Source organism: Thermobia domestica, chromosome 10, assembly GCF_964235325.1.
Source record: "Thermobia domestica chromosome 10, izTheDome1.hap1.1, whole genome shotgun sequence".
Taxonomy (NCBI): domain Eukaryota; kingdom Metazoa; phylum Arthropoda; class Insecta; order Zygentoma; family Lepismatidae; genus Thermobia; species Thermobia domestica.
The window spans coordinates 146,841,217-146,862,743 of NC_137463.1; positions in this window are offsets into that span (position 1 = coordinate 146,841,217).

Below are 21,527 nucleotides of genomic sequence, written 5' to 3' on the forward strand. Positions count from 1 at the left end.
CAACTAACATTTTTCAACTAGATGACATTTTCAAAAAGTGTCTGATATCAATACCCAATTATAAGTTAAATGAGACTCAATGGGCACAAGCAAGCTTACCCATTCGTTTAGGAGGTTTTGGGGGTACGGAAAGTTTCAGATTCTTGTTATGGGGTGTTGTCGCTCGTCTCCAAAGTTCTTAATATTCCAGTTGACGAAGTGAAGATTTCTCATCTGACAGAGGCATTAGAGATATGGAGAGGCATTTACAACATAATTCCGGCTGTAAAGGAGTTGCAAAGAAAATGGGATGAAATTGTAATCAACGAGATAGCTGAAAGCGAGGTAGTTCTGCGCGTTGAATTAAAATCCTAAACAATTAACTATCCGCAGACAGTACATGCAACTGCATTCTTTGTGTGAATATAAGAATAACGATGGTAATTGTTGTCGGGCAGAAAAGAAAACTTAGGCGTAAATAGGTGTAGCTTAGGTGTAAATAGTGGGCCTAGGCTGCATAATCCTTACCAAAACCAAAGTCTAGAAAATCCCTAGAAAAATCAAAATTCATGAAAATAATTATGATTTTTTGACATTAATTTCTGCCAGTTGCATCCACGTCCACAAATATTTTTATTGAAGTCAGAAATATATAGATTTAAACTGAGACTTTGTTTTTCCTGTTGAGTAAGTTTATATGAAAAACTATTATAAATTATTTATCATTGTTTTACAGTTAACTTTAGTATGTCAACCCCTTCGATGGAGCATTCCTTAACCCCACATGACCGTATCAATCCTAGACTTTCCTGCAAGGAACTATACGCCTATGATCTCGGGGAACTACTATCAACATACATGGGTTGATATTCAGTGTAATGGACTGAAGATTTTTTTAAGAATATCAATGGGTCTTAGAAGTTCAAGCTTTGCCTTTAAAACGTTTAAAATATCGTTGAAAAGCCGGACATTTTTCTGCTTAATGAACGATTATCAAAGTTTCGTGAACATTTTTTCGGTGTTTAATAAACTTCCTGTGTACAACTGGATAAAAGTCAAGGTAAAATATGAACAATCACAAAAAAGTGCGTTTTAACATCCTATGACTTAAATGGAAATCTGCAGAAGAACATCCCGGTTTCACACACTGAAAATAACGTAAGACTTCAAATAATTCATTTTTAAGGATGCCTCTATGTGTGCATGTATTTTATGTTTGTCCACTATCTTCGAAAATCCTTATTTCAACGCAGCTTTTTGCATTAGGTAACACTGTTCAGCTTACGGAATGGTGAAAGAGTCGTTAAAATTCAGTAAACATGTTATATAAAATATTCCTATTGTTTAAAAGTTATTATGAATGATTATTTTATACACTTAGACTAAACGATCACTACATTAGGAACACTTATCTAACAGCGTGTTCATACTGGGTAATCAAAGCATTCAAACGCTTATGAATAGATTCTTCAAGATATACTCCTTGTATTCTGCAGGTTCAGTCCAAGCCATCTATGCTGCAGCAGTTCCTGCAAGTGGTGCACATTTGGACGATGTGCAGCACATTGCACAGAACATCACAGCATGATCCATACATGCTTAATAGGGTTAAGTCTGGCAATTTTGGATAACAGGGTAGTATTGAAAACTCATTTTCATGTTCCTCCAACCATTATGTAAAAAACGCAGCCCGATGACACCTTCCCTTCTCCTGCTAGAATATGGCGCTGCTCTCTTGGACCTGGAGATATAGGCCATGAAAAATTTAATCGAGTAAGAAATACTTCTGCGTCGCTTTCCAGACCCAGACAATAAACAGCACCGCCACCGTCCTATCGAATTACCATGCTGCAACCCGGAGACGTATACTCATGCTGTTTCCAACAATATCATCGATATGGTTCAGTGAAAAGCGGGACTTACCACTGCAGATAACCTTCTTTCATTGATCCATAGTCCAATGATCCCTTTGCTTTTGTTCATGTCAGCCGTATGTTATTTCTGTGTTATTGTAATAGTGTTGGTCTACGGCTATGTTACCCTAACCGATGTAAGGTATGTCACATGGTCATGGTTGAAATTTGTTGTAGGATTTATTGGCCTACCTTGTACTGGTGCGTCAATTTCTCCATTGACATGCGCCTGTGGTGAGATACCATACTGCTATTCGTTGTTCATTTTCTGCCCACCGCACGTACCTGATCCAAATGTAATCTCTTGGCGGATGACTGACTGTCATGAGCACTGTTGGTAAAATCTTGACACTGTAGCTCTTGAACACCCCACAAGTACGACTGTCTCAGGTATACTGGCAGCAGTCATTTGTGACACAAGTTTGCGCTGGTCAAAATTTACTCACGTAATTTTAATTGCCCATAACGGGAATCAGCTGCATTCTATTATGTTCGGTAGCCGTGCGCGTCTTCTATGTTACCTGCTCATGACGTGGAAGTTACGTGTTATCGATATTTGATGGCGGTTATTCCTATTGTAATGATCGTTCTGTGCATATAAAACCTAGCTGTTAAGAAAGGTTGCTTCTAGTAACTAATTAGCAATGTCAATTAGTTGTAGCCTTTAGGAAACTAAGGGTCAGGGCGGAGAAGAATAGAGGGAAGGATGTTAAAAGCCAGCGGTTCTGGCCTTACAGAAGTGCCGTCCCGACATTCGCCTGTTAAGACTGAAAAATATCACAGAGAACTTCAGTTTGGATGACTGGCTAGAACAAGGTTTGTGCTCACGTTCGACGTATCCAATGCTGTTTGGCAAGCAGACAAGTTGCCCCTACCCGTCCGGTCAGGTAACAAATTGTCAATGTTAATTATATAAATATTAAACCGATTTCAAAGAGCGTGATAAAAATAGCAGAGTAATATTTTCCTAAAACTTCGACTTACACTATCACGTGCTAATACTTATAGCTGACCTTTTAGATCAATGGAAATCAAAGCTACCTAATTCATTTAATAGATGTAAGATTTGTGCCAACTTCAAAAGTCAGATTTATTTAGTATTAGTCAAAGCTTTTAAAAGTATTACATTGCAGTCCACTTACAAAAACTATTACTTTTATCACATTTTAGATCGGTTCATTTTTTGCTATTTTCTGCTGTTAGTTTTTCCGTGGGAGGAAGATTTTAAATCTAACCAAACAGCAAGTTGAAAAACAGGTCATGAAGCCGAGGGTACCAAACGGGACATATTGCAATATAGGTAATTGTTTGAAGAGTGAGATCATGAAAATTGGGGCTGTAGAAAGGAAGGAAAACCCAAACAAGCACAAGAAGAAAGCAGCATTGGAAGATATCCTAAACCCGGATGAGAACAAGGCTGAAGAAGGGAAGGAAAACCCAAAGAAGCATCAGAAGAAAGTAGCTGTAGAAGATACCCTAGAAACCGGAAGTTAACAAGGCTGAAGAAGGAAAGCAAAATCCAAACAAGCAAAAGAAGAAAGTAGCACTGGAAAATACCCTAAACTCGAACGAGAAGAACGCTGAAGAAGAGAATAAAAGATATCCTAAACTCGGACGAGAAGAAGGCTGAAGAAGATAATAAAATCCCAAACCAGCTTCAGAAGAGAGTAGCAGTGGAAGGTACCCTATACCCGGATGAGATGTAAGGTAAAAAAAAATAAAAAAAATAATATAAAATATATAAAATATAATAACGCTATCTTTATCTATTTTTCTGTATCGCTTTATGTCTATATTAAACTATATTCCTAATCGATATTCTTTATCACACCACTCTTACGAGTCTGCCTTTTTTTACCTTACAACAAATAGAAAAGAAAGAAATTCCAAAAGAAATTATTCGTCCGCTCGCTGTTGTCTAGGTAACAGGTTCAAAAATACGATTGATTTAAAAATAACAAGTCAAAAGATTTACTGAGAATAACTAGTTTTATTAGCTTAATTTAATTTAGGTAAGGTGTGTTGACTAGAAATCTGAGATTCAGAGGACGTTACTTCGCCCTTGCAAATTTAATCTTTAATATTTTGCTCGGCTTCCTAAAAACTCATCATGAGAGTTCAAGGAGCACAAACTCTAATTTAAATAACACTAAACATAAAAGCAAAAGACTTCTCTAATAATTCTTAGGGAACTGCGGTAATATGGAAACTAGTACTCTCTCTACTCTAGGTCCATATTCCTTTTTTCAAAGACTGCTTAACTTCACTTAGTAACAGTCCGGCCTAAACCTGGTTTGGACTCTCAATACTCTGAGAAATCCAGAAAAGGAAACTAGCTAAATCTTAAGGATAGGTAACTTAGGGAATTAGGAGTAAGCAGCCGTCACTCATGGCCCAGCTATATTACGTCTTCCATTCAAGACTCTAACGTCTTCCATTCAAGACTCTAGATTAAAAGTGGAACACACACTCTAATACTTTCAAACTCGAAAGTCGCAGTGTGAAAAACAAAAACACCAGCCAAGCCTCACTATTGCCTGACTGTACGGGGAAACGAAACCAAATCGCAACTTGGATTCTATTTTAGATAGGAAAAACCTCCAGCACCTGGAGAGTTTCAAAACCTAAGTGCCCTGGGTTCACTCTCTCCCTAGGGTCACCCCAAGAGCAAATTACTTTTCACTCCTTCTAACCTTTAACTAGAGCCCAGTTAAGTCATTACTCTGACGTAGAGCTCAAAAATCCTACTTCATTCTTTAATTCCTATTCCTAACTCTGGAATTCACCTAAGTTACGGCCAGAGACCACTTTCTCTAGCGGAACTGGAAGCCACGGACTAACATATCCACTGGACAACCAGTAACTAATCTAAAGGACAAAACTCCCAGGAAAAAGCTCTCTTGCTAATTCCCTTCGGACTGAACAGCCACCAGCATAGCCCTCTACTCTACAGGCCTCCTTAGCTGAAACAGCGAAAGCCATAAAAAAATCCGCCTTTTTATATGTTTTGCCGGGGACAGAAAAAATGAAGAAAAAATTTAAGTATTAACGGTTCTAGAAGCTTCTACAGCAGTGGAAATTTACTGGAAAAGTATGAAAGAAAAGTGAAATCTTCAAAAAACTAGCCTCTCTACCAGGTCTATAATAAAATGGGAGCGAGAGTAATACTCGATTTAACTAAGTGAATCTTAATCTTAAAAGAGAATTGGCTTATATAAATGATTGGGATAATGCACTATTTGATATTTACATACATTTACATATATTAAACATAGTAAAATTATATATTATGCTATACTTATTAAATAGATAGAACCAAATAAATGCATTAGATAAATACGTGTCAGGCCTGACTTATTATTAATACACACAACTTAATTATGAATAGATAGAATTAATATTAAAATATATAACCTGAAATAACAAAGCAAGGTAACGAAGTGCCCCTTGCATATACCCATTTCAATAAAAAGAAAAAAGAAAAAGAAAAAAATTCTTGCCTCCAAAGTGGGCATGTAAGTTTATAGTCTCGAAAACGGTCACTTTGAAACTCACTGATCAAAAAATCACAATTTCGCTTTAAAATAAAAATGAATTTACACATTTTAAAAACAACTTTAATTCACTTGGTGGATAATACCCCTTCACTGTTTATTGTCTCGTAACGTTCTCAATGAAAGAAATAATTTTTAGAGAAAAAACCACTTTAAATAATTCTCAAATACAATTTTCACAAATCACTCCTCACTGTTCTCTTGAATTTCTCAGAAAATATCACTATATCACTCAGAAATTCAATTTCTTCTTGACGTCTTCTGCACCTTCAGAGGGAATTGGGAACACCAGATTCTTACCTGGAGTATTTCGGAGTGACTCACAGTCCAATTCTTCTCCATCAGTAATGAGATCAAGCACAAACTCATCCTCGACGTGGGCTACGCTCGAGGATCCACCACCTGACGTTTCTCCAACTGCAGCCTTGTTAGCCTTTTCCCGTAAAAGGCTTTGGTAGTATTTGCGAGCCGATTTTTGGAACTGAACAGCTCGTATTTCCTTCAAGGTATATTCCGCTTCGTTTTTCTGAAATTTTTTGGCTTGCACCTCACCAGACTTATCACTTAAAAGCAACCTTCTTTTATTGTTTTTTGGTGCATCTACGTGACACAAAAGTTCTAATTCGAAACTTGATCCAGCTTTAGGGCGAGCTGCCACGAAAACATTTCTCGAAGTTTTTGGCTTCTTGAATAATCCTGCCATTTTATCTTACTAAAAAGAATCTTACGGTGTCTACACCAAAAAAGTAACTGTTTAACTGGTGGACTGCCAGGCTAAATCCCTAACCTCTAGCTAATTTCAAAAGAAAAAGAAATATATATATATATATATATATATATATATATATATATATATATATATATATATATATATATATATATATATATATATATATATATATATATATGTAAAACAAACATGGGTGAAAGAACTTTAAATAACCTCATCCGTAGGATGTCTTATTTTTCCCCCTGCCCTTGCGACCTTTTCATCTGGAAAAAGAGTCCTCGCAAACTCTGGTTGTAGTTCTTTTACATGTTTACTAAATTTGGGAGCTATAAAAATCGGTTTAAGCATGTCGGCATTCGTCTTTACTATTCTCCCACTGTCCTGATTCCTTACTAAAAATGTGTTAGCGGCAATCTGCTTCTGTATTAACCAAGGTCGTCCGTACTTCGGCAATAATGAAGCACTAACTTTGTTTATAGGCGAAGATAACCTTGTTATTCTTAACCATACCCTCAGACCCTCTTTAAATGGATTGGGTTTTCTTCCTTTGTCGTAAATTCTCTTCCTGGCGGCATGTTGTCTCTTCTGAACTTCGTTCGCACGGTTGAAGGCAGTTTCCATCCGATCTCTAATTTCTCTGACATACTTCAGGTAGTCTGTCTCCCCCTCATTTTTTCTTTCCGCGAGAGGTTCCAAAATAGGGTGTCTAAATGGCCTTCCAAGAAACAAATGGGCTGGACTAAAACCAGTAGCAGCACAAACTGAGTTTATTGCAAATTCTATCATTTTTATGTCTTTTGGCCAATCCTCATGCAGTTTTGCATATATTCCCAGTTTCGTCTTGACGTCCTTAATCATTTTCTCACTACGGTTTCCTTTTGGTCTATATGAACTAATGAAGCATCTTCATTGTATCTCTCCACAACTTTCCAGAGAAGATAGAGTGATTATCTGAACAGAGCTGAGAAAAATAACCAAACTCTGAGAAAAAAGCCATTAAACAATCGACCATTACTTTGGCAGTAAGTTTGCGAATTGGGTAAATTTTAACTAATCGAGAAAATCCATCCACTAACACTAAGCCATAACGATAGCGTCCTATTTTACTTGGGACTAGAGGCCCGAAATTGTCGACAAATAGTAACTGGTTCGGTCTATCAGCCAGAGAAGATTCCATAAATCCGTATTTTGTGTTCATATTTTCTTTAAATATACTGCAAGGAACACAGGCTCTACAAAATTCCCTTACATCCTTTCTCATTCTTGGCCAGAAATATAGCTCTCTAATTTTCCTAAACGTCTCAAGCCATGATGGATGTCCGGATTCCTTCACAATATGTGCCATTACACAAATCGTTCCTTTCAAAGACTCGGGAATCCAAATAACTTCCCTTTCCTCTCCGTTTACTTTAACCTTTCTCCTTAAAATTTCATTGTTATCAATATAACAATTTCGCTTGGCTGCCCTTAATTTTTTCTTCAATTTTGGGGGAATGTCTAACTTCTCACCATTAATAAACCGGATAATTTTAGAAACAAATGCATCAGTCATTTGTTCTTCTCTAAGTTTTCTTGTATCTTGGATTCTGGAAAAATTATCTTCTTCCTTCTCGTCTTCTTCTTCTATAAGCATACAAAAAGGCAACTCGGAAATTAATTTCCTCTTTTCTTCTAGAGACAACCTCCTATATTCACTTAAAGCTGGCATTAATCTCTTTCGTTTTTCTTCCTTCATTTGTTTCTTCATAAGCTTTACTTCCTTATAACTTCTATAATCAATTAATAAAACTTCGGAGGTTGGCAACTCTTGAACATTTACTAATTTTCCGTCTTCTGTTTCTACTTTCAGAAAACCGGAATCATTTTCATCTTCTAACGGGAGTATCTCGTTAGCTTCCGGGGTCCCCACGAACTCAGGTCCCTCCGTGTGAGAACTTTCTAGCCTCGATAAAAAATCAACTGGATTTTTCTTCCCTTGTTGAAATCTTAAAACTACAGGAAATCTCATTATTCGGGTCAGCCATCTCTGAACCAACGCTGGAACTTTCACGGAGTTAATGAACGATAATATAGGTCTATGATCCGTGTAAACATAGACAACTGGCGCATGAATTAAGTATAGTTCAAACTTTTCTAACGACGTTAGAATCGCAAGAATCTCTAAATATGTCGATCCATATTTACTTTGTGTCGGCGATAATTTTCTTGACCCAAATGCAATTACAGCTAGTTTTCCGTCTTCGTCCTTTTGACACAAAGTATACCCGCTAGCTAAAGAACTACCATCAACATACAAGTAATAAGGTTCTTCCAGCTTCGGCAACATCAATTTGGGATCTTTGGCTAATTCTTCTTTCAATTTCTCTAAAGCACGATCATGTTTTTCTTCCCATACGAAAGGCGTATGTTTCCATAGTAAATCGGTTAACGGTAGAACTATTTCGGCCATGTTTGGAATTCTGAAATGGAAAAATTGAAAAAATCCGAGGATTTGTTGCAACTGCTTAACATTTTTCGGTCTGTTAATCTGCCTTGCCATTCTCAATTTCTCTGGCGTACACGTGATATATCCGGGTGAAATTCTATATCCCCAAAAATCTAATTCTTGGGTACAAAGAACAGCTTTATCAGGACTGAGAGTTAGTCCTGCTTCCTCAATTCGCTTGAGTGTTTCTTCAAAGATATCTAATAATTCGTCAGGTGTCTCTGCTCCGATAAGCACGTCATCATAGAACGTTACGACCTTGGTATTGTATAATTCCTTCAGTACTAATTGCATTAATCGGGCAAGAGAATAGGGATAATTCTTCAAACCATAACAGCCTCTAAGATAATAATAAGTACCCAAATATGTAATGAAACCAGTGTACGGTTGGCTCTCCTCATCAATTTCAATCTGGGCATACGCGAATGACAAATCGACGGAAAGGAAGTACTTCATTTTTCCTAGGTGTGCTAGTGCTTCCGTCAGACTCGGCAGACTTACCCCCTCCTTTTCCGACATACTATTTATCTTACGGCTGTCCAAAATTATCTTAAAACTTCCATCCTTTTTCTTGTATAAAATAGAACAACTAACATATGGGGTATTTGCCTTTTTGATAATTCTATCATTCTCCATTTGCTTTAGCACTGTCTCCATAATTGTCCGTTTCTCAAAAGACATGGGTCTCAATCTAAAAGCAAAAGGCTTAGGGTCTATAACTTTAATATGATGCTTGATCAAATGAGTAAGGCCTGGCTTATTTGAAAAAAACCTTATTATGTTTTTCAAGAATGGTGCGCAGTCTATTTTTTCGCTGGGAATCTAGATTTACTTTATTTAACATTTCTTCAATCATCTGTTTCGAGGATCTTTCAACAACTGCACAACCTGTATCTCCCCCTTTCCCCTTGTTTGGGTTGTCAATGTCACAAATGGACATCTTTCCGTCGTCAATACACCAGCCGTTCAAAGAAATAAACAATGCAATTCTTGTTTTCGATAGGAAATCTCTTCCAACCAGACATTTTTTCAGAAGGCCTCTCAAAAGGTAGAACTTCTGCCTGACTATATGCCCATAATATTCTATATTTACAATGACACTTTCTTCAGTCATTGTAGTTCCTTTCGCTAAACAAAGCGACAAAAATTCCTTTCTGAATCTGGCCCCTCTATTTTTCCATATTTTCATTTCTTCTTCGTCAATGAAAGAGAGCTGGCTTCCTGTATCGCAATAAAGAAGAACATCCCTCCCAAGAATTGAAGCTTTTATGAGAGGTTCTGTGTCCCTTCCCTGAATTGCCTTTTTTTCCTCGCAGCGCTAAAAAAAGGATCTCTGTCTTTGTTTTTCCTTCCTTCCTCCTCTGCTTTTACAACAGCAGGTGCATTACAACCAACACCGTTAGAGTTTTTAGGACAACTTGCCCTTGAAAATTTCTCAATTTGAGCATTCACTGCTTCTGTTTCTGGTACTATAAACCTAGTAAGACGAGAATCATTCTGAAAACACCAAGAATTCCTTGAGAGGAAAATATTAATTCCAGCCTTGGCAATGAAATCCGCACCTAGTACCAAGTCGATATTCTGGCCTTCCAAAACATAAAACTTATGTGAAAACTTCCTTCCTTTTATAAAAAATGTGGGATACACTATCTGCCTAGTCTTTGCTTGTGCCGACGCTAATAATACAGTATCGTTTATTCGCCTTGTTTTCGCTCCTTTCTGAACCCATTGCTTACAAGTCTGTTTTTTTACAAGACATATAAACGAGCCACTGTCAAGATAACAGTCCTTTATCTGCCCATAGAAACACCCAAAAATATATGGTGGAACGTTTTTTCCCTTAGCAATTTTCCTAGGGAATTTCATTACAGACGCAGTGATCTGATGCTTATTTTCGTGGTTTACAACCTTTTTCCTGCTCGGGCATTCAAAACGTTTGTGACCAGATCCCGCACAAGCATGGCATTTAATTACAGGCTTTTCTTTGTTTTCCTGCCTAATTTCGCTCTGTTCTTTTGTCCTCCTACTAAAGTACGCTGGATTTAATGCCTGGGGTTTTATCTCCGGTTCTGCTTCTACTTCTAAAGGACTCCTTTTAATGGCGGCAATCTGAACGTTATCTCCCTTCCCAGCATAATGCTGTCTTGCGTAATTATAATTTTCTAACAAAAATGCTTGCACTTTTAAAGCGTATTCTTCAAGCTCCCTCAGATTTGTGAATTACTTTTCATGCAAATAATGCTTGAACTTCGGATGCGCTTTACTAACTATCTTTTGAATTTGTTCAGCTTCCTTCAGGAATTTGCCTTCTTAGACGGGAAAAAAGTAACGCCATTTCCCTTATAAATGTCGATAGGGATTCGTCAGGTTGCTGAATCCTATCTACCAATTGACTTTCTATCTCACTCTCATAATGTGAAACTAAAATATTCCTGTAAAAGACTGTTTCTAAATTCTGCAAAACTAGAGAACTTCTCCTTGAAATTAAACCATTTCTTTGCATCTGCCTGCAATAGCTTAGGAATTACCTTCTCTAACATTTCCTCTAATGAAATATTCTTACTTTTCGCATAGTCCACTACATTTTCCAAGAAATCAAAAGGATTCTCTGATACCTCACCGGAAAATGAAGGAAGCGTTATTTTAACTTCGTCTAAGCTCCTACAATTACAACTTCGCTGACTGTTTTCCCCCTGATTTGCCCCTCTGAGATTTCTTATCTCTTGTACTATATCTTCCACACCTATCTGCGCTTGCAACCCTATTCCCAGAGCTGTCTTTAGCACATTCAAATCCACCATATTCTCCATGTTTCCCCTATGCCTTGCTCTCATTTTTTAACTCAATCCCAGGACGAGAACGGCCCCCACTGTGTAAGGTAAAAAAAAAGAAAAAAATAATATATGTAAAATATAATATCGCTATCTTTATCTATTTTTCTGTATCGCTTTATGTCTATATTAAACTATATTCCTAATCGATATTCTTTATCACACCACTCTTACGAGTCTGCTTTTTTTTACCTTACAACAAATAGAAAAGAAAGAAGTTCCAAAACAAATAATTCGTCCGCTCGCTGTTGTCTAGGTAACAGGTTCAAAAATACGATTGAGTTAAAAATAACAAGTCAAAAGATTTACGGAGAATAACTAGTTTTATTAGCTTAATTTAATTTAGGTAAGGTGTGTTGACTAGAAATCTGAGATTCAGAGGACGTTACTTCGCCCTTGCAAATTTAATCTTTAATATTTTGCTCGGCTTCCTAAAAACTCATCATGAGAGTTCAAGGAGCACAAACTCTAATTTAAATAACACTAAACATAAAAGCAAAAGACTTCTCTAATAATTCTTAGGGAACTGCGGTAATATGGAAACTAGTACTCTCTCTACTCTAGGTCCATATTCCTTTTTTCAAAGACTGCTTAACTTCACTTAGTAACAGTCCGGCCTAAACCTGGTTTGGACTCTCAATACTCTGAGAAATCCAGAAAAGGAAACTAGCTAAATCTTAAGGATAGGTAACTTAGGGAATTAGGAGTAAGCAGCCGTCACTCATGGCCCAGCTATATTACGTCTTCCATTCAAGACTCTAACGTCTTCCATTCAAGACTCTAGATTAAAAGTGGAACACACACTCTAATACTTTCAAACTCGAAAGTCGCAGTGTGAAAAACAAAAACACCAGCCAAGCCTCACTATTGCCTGACTGTACGGGGAAACGAAACCAAATCGCAACTTGGATTCTATTTTAGATAGGAAAAACCTCCAGCACCTGGAGAGTTTCAAAACCTAAGTGCCCTGGGTTCACTCTCTCCCTAGGGTCACCCCAAGAGCAAATTACTTTTCACTCCTTCTAACCTTTAACTAGAGCCCAGTTAAGTCATTACTCTGACGTAGAGCTCAAAAATCCTACTTCATTCTTTAATTCCTATTCCTAACTCTGGAATTCACCTAAGTTACGGCCAGAGACCACTTTCTCTAGCGGAACTGGAAGCCACGGACTAACATATCCACTGGACAACCAGTAACTAATCTAAAGGACAAAACTCCCAGGAAAAAGCTCTCTTGCTAATTCCCTTCGGACTGAACAGCCACCAGCATAGCCCTCTACTCTACAGGCCTCCTTAGCTGAAACAGCGAAAGCCATAAAAAAATCCGCCTTTTTATATGTTTTGCCGGGGACAGAAAAAATGAAGAAAAAATTTAAGTATTAACGGTTCTAGAAGCTTCTACAGCAGTGGAAATTTACTGGAAAAGTATGAAAGAAAAGTGAAATCTTCAAAAAACTAGCCTCTCTACCAGGTCTATAATAAAATGGGAGCGAGAGTAATACTCGATTTAACTAAGTGAATCTTAATCTTAAAAGAGAATTGGCTTATATAAATGATTGGGATAATGCACTATTTGATATTTACATACATTTACATATATTAAACATAGTAAAATTATATATTATGCTATACTTATTAAATAGATAGAACCAAATAAATGCATTAGATAAATACGTGTCAGGCCTGACTTATTATTAATACACACAACTTAATTATGAATAGATAGAATTAATATTAAAATATATAACCTGAAATAACAAAGCAAGGTAACGAAGTGCCCCTTGCATATACCCATTTCAATAAAAAGAAAAAAGAAAAAGAAAAAAATTCTTGCCTCCAAAGTGGGCATGTAAGTTTATAGTCTCGAAAACGGTCACTTTGAAACTCACTGATCAAAAAATCACAATTTCGCTTTAAAATAAAAATGAATTTACACATTTTAAAAACAACTTTAATTCACTTGGTGGATAATACCCCTTCACTGTTTATTGTCTCGTAACGTTCTCAATGAAAGAAATAATTTTTAGAGAAAAAACCACTTTAAATAATTCTCAAATACAATTTTCACAAATCACTCCTCACTGTTCTCTTGAATTTCTCAGAAAATATCACTATATCACTCAGAAATTCAATTTCTTCTTGACGTCTTCTGCACCTTCAGAGGGAATTGGGAACACCAGATTCTTACCTGGAGTATTTCGGAGTGACTCACAGTCCAATTCTTCTCCATCAGTAATGAGATCAAGCACAAACTCATCCTCGACGTGGGCTACGCTCGAGGATCCACCACCTGACGTTTCTCCAACTGCAGCCTTGTTAGCCTTTTCCCGTAAAAGGCTTTGGTAGTATTTGCGAGCCGATTTTTGGAACTGAACAGCTCGTATTTCCTTCAAGGTATATTCCGCTTCGTTTTTCTGAAATTTTTTGGCTTGCACCTCACCAGACTTATCACTTAAAAGCAACCTTCTTTTATTGTTTTTTGGTGCATCTACGTGACACAAAAGTTCTAATTCGAAACTTGATCCAGCTTTAGGGCGAGCTGCCACGAAAACATTTCTCGAAGTTTTTGGCTTCTTGAATAATCCTGCCATTTTATCTTACTAAAAAGAATCTTACGGTGTCTACACCAAAAAAGTAACTGTTTAACTGGTGGACTGCCAGGCTAAATCCCTAACCTCTAGCTAATTTCAAAAGAAAAAGAAATATATATATATATATATATATATATATATATATATATATATATATATATATATATATATATATATATATATATATATATATATATATATATATGTAAAACAAACATGGGTGAAAGAACTTTAAATAACCTCATCCGTAGGATGTCTTATTTTTCCCCCTGCCCTTGCGACCTTTTCATCTGGAAAAAGAGTCCTCGCAAACTCTGGTTGTAGTTCTTTTACATGTTTACTAAATTTGGGAGCTATAAAAATCGGTTTAAGCATGTCGGCATTCGTCTTTACTATTCTCCCACTGTCCTGATTCCTTACTAAAAATGTGTTAGCGGCAATCTGCTTCTGTATTAACCAAGGTCGTCCGTACTTCGGCAATAATGAAGCACTAACTTTGTTTATAGGCGAAGATAACCTTGTTATTCTTAACCATACCCTCAGACCCTCTTTAAATGGATTGGGTTTTCTTCCTTTGTCGTAAATTCTCTTCCTGGCGGCATGTTGTCTCTTCTGAACTTCGTTCGCACGGTTGAAGGCAGTTTCCATCCGATCTCTAATTTCTCTGACATACTTCAGGTAGTCTGTCTCCCCCTCATTTTTTCTTTCCGCGAGAGGTTCCAAAATAGGGTGTCTAAATGGCCTTCCAAGAAACAAATGGGCTGGACTAAAACCAGTAGCAGCACAAACTGAGTTTATTGCAAATTCTATCATTTTTATGTCTTTTGGCCAATCCTCATGCAGTTTTGCATATATTCCCAGTTTCGTCTTGACGTCCTTAATCATTTTCTCACTACGGTTTCCTTTTGGTCTATATGAACTAATGAAGCATCTTCATTGTATCTCTCCACAACTTTCCAGAGAAGATAGAGTGATTATCTGAACAGAGCTGAGAAAAATAACCAAACTCTGAGAAAAAAGCCATTAAACAATCGACCATTACTTTGGCAGTAAGTTTGCGAATTGGGTAAATTTTAACTAATCGAGAAAATCCATCCACTAACACTAAGCCATAACGATAGCGTCCTATTTTACTTGGGACTAGAGGCCCGAAATTGTCGACAAATAGTAACTGGTTCGGTCTATCAGCCAGAGAAGATTCCATAAATCCGTATTTTGTGTTCATATTTTCTTTAAATATACTGCAAGGAACACAGGCTCTACAAAATTCCCTTACATCCTTTCTCATTCTTGGCCAGAAATATAGCTCTCTAATTTTCCTAAACGTCTCAAGCCATGATGGATGTCCGGATTCCTTCACAATATGTGCCATTACACAAATCGTTCCTTTCAAAGACTCGGGAATCCAAATAACTTCCCTTTCCTCTCCGTTTACTTTAACCTTTCTCCTTAAAATTTCATTGTTATCAATATAACAATTTCGCTTGGCTGCCCTTAATTTTTTCTTCAATTTTGGGGGAATGTCTAACTTCTCACCATTAATAAACCGGATAATTTTAGAAACAAATGCATCAGTCATTTGTTCTTCTCTAAGTTTTCTTGTATCTTGGATTCTGGAAAAATTATCTTCTTCCTTCTCGTCTTCTTCTTCTATAAGCATACAAAAAGGCAACTCGGAAATTAATTTCCTCTTTTCTTCTAGAGACAACCTCCTATATTCACTTAAAGCTGGCATTAATCTCTTTCGTTTTTCTTCCTTCATTTGTTTCTTCATAAGCTTTACTTCCTTATAACTTCTATAATCAATTAATAAAACTTCGGAGGTTGGCAACTCTTGAACATTTACTAATTTTCCGTCTTCTGTTTCTACTTTCAGAAAACCGGAATCATTTTCATCTTCTAACGGGAGTATCTCGTTAGCTTCCGGGGTCCCCACGAACTCAGGTCCCTCCGTGTGAGAACTTTCTAGCCTCGATAAAAAATCAACTGGATTTTTCTTCCCTTGTTGAAATCTTAAAACTACAGGAAATCTCATTATTCGGGTCAGCCATCTCTGAACCAACGCTGGAACTTTCACGGAGTTAATGAACGATAATATAGGTCTATGATCCGTGTAAACATAGACAACTGGCGCATGAATTAAGTATAGTTCAAACTTTTCTAACGACGTTAGAATCGCAAGAATCTCTAAATATGTCGATCCATATTTACTTTGTGTCGGCGATAATTTTCTTGACCCAAATGCAATTACAGCTAGTTTTCCGTCTTCGTCCTTTTGACACAAAGTATACCCGCTAGCTAAAGAACTACCATCAACATACAAGTAATAAGGTTCTTCCAGCTTCGGCAACATCAATTTGGGATCTTTGGCTAATTCTTCTTTCAATTTCTCTAAAGCACGATCATGTTTTTCTTCCCATACGAAAGGCGTATGTTTCCATAGTAAATCGGTTAACGGTAGAACTATTTCGGCCATGTTTGGAATTCTGAAATGGAAAAATTGAAAAAATCCGAGGATTTGTTGCAACTGCTTAACATTTTTCGGTCTGTTAATCTGCCTTGCCATTCTCAATTTCTCTGGCGTACACGTGATATATCCGGGTGAAATTCTATATCCCCAAAAATCTAATTCTTGGGTACAAAGAACAGCTTTATCAGGACTGAGAGTTAGTCCTGCTTCCTCAATTCGCTTGAGTGTTTCTTCAAAGATATCTAATAATTCGTCAGGTGTCTCTGCTCCGATAAGCACGTCATCATAGAACGTTACGACCTTGGTATTGTATAATTCCTTCAGTACTAATTGCATTAATCGGGCAAGAGAATAGGGATAATTCTTCAAACCATAACAGCCTCTAAGATAATAATAAGTACCCAAATATGTAATGAAACCAGTGTACGGTTGGCTCTCCTCATCAATTTCAATCTGGGCATACGCGAATGACAAATCGACGGAAAGGAAGTACTTCATTTTTCCTAGGTGTGCTAGTGCTTCCGTCAGACTCGGCAGACTTACCCCCTCCTTTTCCGACATACTATTTATCTTACGGCTGTCCAAAATTATCTTAAAACTTCCATCCTTTTTCTTGTATAAAATAGAACAACTAACATATGGGGTATTTGCCTTTTTGATAATTCTATCATTCTCCATTTGCTTTAGCACTGTCTCCATAATTGTCCGTTTCTCAAAAGACATGGGTCTCAATCTAAAAGCAAAAGGCTTAGGGTCTATAACTTTAATATGATGCTTGATCAAATGAGTAAGGCCTGGCTTATTTGAAAAAAACCTTATTATGTTTTTCAAGAATGGTGCGCAGTCTATTTTTTCGCTGGGAATCTAGATTTACTTTATTTAACATTTCTTCAATCATCTGTTTCGAGGATCTTTCAACAACTGCACAACCTGTATCTCCCCCTTTCCCCTTGTTTGGGTTGTCAATGTCACAAATGGACATCTTTCCGTCGTCAATACACCAGCCGTTCAAAGAAATAAACAATGCAATTCTTGTTTTCGATAGGAAATCTCTTCCAACCAGACATTTTTTCAGAAGGCCTCTCAAAAGGTAGAACTTCTGCCTGACTATATGCCCATAATATTCTATATTTACAATGACACTTTCTTCAGTCATTGTAGTTCCTTTCGCTAAACAAAGCGACAAAAATTCCTTTCTGAATCTGGCCCCTCTATTTTTCCATATTTTCATTTCTTCTTCGTCAATGAAAGAGAGCTGGCTTCCTGTATCGCAATAAAGAAGAACATCCCTCCCAAGAATTGAAGCTTTTATGAGAGGTTCTGTGTCCCTTCCCTGAATTGCCTTTTTTTCCTCGCAGCGCTAAAAAAAGGATCTCTGTCTTTGTTTTTCCTTCCTTCCTCCTCTGCTTTTACAACAGCAGGTGCATTACAACCAACACCGTTAGAGTTTTTAGGACAACTTGCCCTTGAAAATTTCTCAATTTGAGCATTCACTGCTTCTGTTTCTGGTACTATAAACCTAGTAAGACGAGAATCATTCTGAAAACACCAAGAATTCCTTGAGAGGAAAATATTAATTCCAGCCTTGGCAATGAAATCCGCACCTAGTACCAAGTCGATATTCTGGCCTTCCAAAACATAAAACTTATGTGAAAACTTCCTTCCTTTTATAAAAAATGTGGGATACACTATCTGCCTAGTCTTTGCTTGTGCCGACGCTAATAATACAGTATCGTTTATTCGCCTTGTTTTCGCTCCTTTCTGAACCCATTGCTTACAAGTCTGTTTTTTTACAAGACATATAAACGAGCCACTGTCAAGATAACAGTCCTTTATCTGCCCATAGAAACACCCAAAAATATATGGTGGAACGTTTTTTCCCTTAGCAATTTTCCTAGGGAATTTCATTACAGACGCAGTGATCTGATGCTTATTTTCGTGGTTTACAACCTTTTTCCTGCTCGGGCATTCAAAACGTTTGTGACCAGATCCCGCACAAGCATGGCATTTAATTACAGGCTTTTCTTTGTTTTCCTGCCTAATTTCGCTCTGTTCTTTTGTCCTCCTACTAAAGTACGCTGGATTTAATGCCTGGGGTTTTATCTCCGGTTCTGCTTCTACTTCTAAAGGACTCCTTTTAATGGCGGCAATCTGAACGTTATCTCCCTTCCCAGCATAATGCTGTCTTGCGTAATTATAATTTTCTAACAAAAATGCTTGCACTTTTAAAGCGTATTCTTCAAGCTCCCTCAGATTTGTGAATTACTTTTCATGCAAATAATGCTTGAACTTCGGATGCGCTTTACTAACTATCTTTTGAATTTGTTCAGCTTCCTTCAGGAATTTGCCTTCTTAGACGGGAAAAAAGTAACGCCATTTCCCTTATAAATGTCGATAGGGATTCGTCAGGTTGCTGAATCCTATCTACCAATTGACTTTCTATCTCACTCTCATAATGTGAAACTAAAATATTCCTGTAAAAGACTGTTTCTAAATTCTGCAAAACTAGAGAACTTCTCCTTGAAATTAAACCATTTCTTTGCATCTGCCTGCAATAGCTTAGGAATTACCTTCTCTAACATTTCCTCTAATGAAATATTCTTACTTTTCGCATAGTCCACTACATTTTCCAAGAAATCAAAAGGATTCTCTGATACCTCACCGGAAAATGAAGGAAGCGTTATTTTAACTTCGTCTAAGCTCCTACAATTACAACTTCGCTGACTGTTTTCCCCCTGATTTGCCCCTCTGAGATTTCTTATCTCTTGTACTATATCTTCCACACCTATCTGCGCTTGCAACCCTATTCCCAGAGCTGTCTTTAGCACATTCAAATCCACCATATTCTCCATGTTTCCCCTATGCCTTGCTCTCATTTTTTAACTCAATCCCAGGACGAGAACGGCCCCCACTGTGTAAGGTAAAAAAAAAGAAAAAAATAATATATGTAAAATATAATATCGCTATCTTTATCTATTTTTCTGTATCGCTTTATGTCTATATTAAACTATATTCCTAATCGATATTCTTTATCACACCACTCTTACGAGTCTGCTTTTTTTTACCTTACAACAAATAGAAAAGAAAGAAGTTCCAAAACAAATAATTCGTCCGCTCGCTGTTGTCTAGGTAACAGGTTCAAAAATACGATTGAGTTAAAAATAACAAGTCAAAAGATTTACGGAGAATAACTAGTTTTATTAGCTTAATTTAATTTAGGTAAGGTGTGTTGACTAGAAATCTGAGATTCAGAGGACGTTACTTCGCCCTTGCAAATTTAATCTTTAATATTTTGCTCGGCTTCCTAAAAACTCATCATGAGAGTTCAAGGAGCACAAACTCTAATTTAAATAACACTAAACATAAAAGCAAAAGACTTCTCTAATAATTCTTAGGGAACTGCGGTAATATGGAAACTAGTACTCTCTCTACTCTAGGTCCATATTCCTTACTTTCAAAGACTGCTTAACTTCACTTAGTAACAGTCCGGCCTAAACCTGGTTTGGACTCTCAATACTCTGAGAAATCCAGAAAAGGAAACTAGCTAAATTTTAAGGATAGGTAACTTAGGGAGTTAGGAGTAGCAGCCGTCACTCATGGCCCAGCTATATTACGTCTTCCATTCAAGACTCTAACGTCTTCCATTCAAGACTCTAGGTTAAAAGGTGAACACACACTCTAATACTTTCAAACTCGAAAGTCGCAGTGTGAAAAACAAAAACACCAGCCAAGCCTCACTATTGCCTGACTGTACGGGGAAACGAAACCAAATCGCAACTTGGATTCTATTTTAGATAGGAAAAACCTCCAGCACCTGGAGAGTTTCAAAACCTAAGTGCCCTGGGTTCACTCTCTCCCTAGGGTCACCCCAAGAGCAAATTACTTTTCACTCCTTCTAACCTTTAACTAGAGCCCAGTTAAGTCATTACTCTGACGTAGAGCTCAAAAATCCTACTTCATTCTTTAATTCCTATTCCTAACTCTGGAATTCACCTAAGTTACGGCCAGAGACCACTTTCTCTAGCGGAACTGGAAGCCACGGACTAACATATCCACTGGACAACCAGTAACTAATCTAAAGGACAAAACTCCCAGGAAAAAGCTCTCTTGCTAATTCCCTTCGGACTGAACAGCCACCAGCATAGCCCTCTACTCTACAGGCCTCCTTAGCTGAAACAGCGAAAGCCATAAAAAAATCCGCCTTTTTATATGTTTTGCCGGGGACAGAAAAAATGAAGAAAAAATTTAAGTATTAACGGTTCTAGAAGCTTCTACAGCAGTGGAAATTTACTGGAAAAGTATGAAAGAAAAGTGAAATCTTCAAAAAACTAGCCTCTCTACCAGGTCTATAATAAAATGGGAGCGAGAGTAATACTCGATCTAACTAAGTGAATCTTAATCTTAAAAGAGAATTGGCTTATATAAATGATTGGGATAATGCACTAATTGATATTTACATACATTTACATATATTAAACATAGTAAAATTATATATTATGCTATACTTATTAAATAGATAGAATCAAATAAATGCATTAGATAAATACGTGTCAGGCCTAACTTATTATTAATACACACAACTTAATTATGAATAGATAGAATTAATATTAAAATATATAACCTGAAATAACAAAGCAAGGTAACGAAGTGCCCCTTGCAGAGATGAAGGCTGAAGAACGGAAGAAAACCCCAAACAAGTATCAGTAGACAGTAGCAGTGGAGGAGACTTTAAACCACAATGACGAAAAGTATGAAGAAGGGTAGGAAAACTCAAAGAAGCTTCAGAAGACAGTAGCAGTGGAAGAGACTTTAAAGCACAATGAGGAAAAGAAAGGAAAAGGTAAGGGAAACCCAAACAATCTTCAGGGAGAGACACTAAAACAGGATGACGAGAAAACTGAAGAAGGGAAGAAAACCCAAACAAATATCAGGCGACAACATTAGAGGAAGAGACCCTACACCCGAATGAAGAGG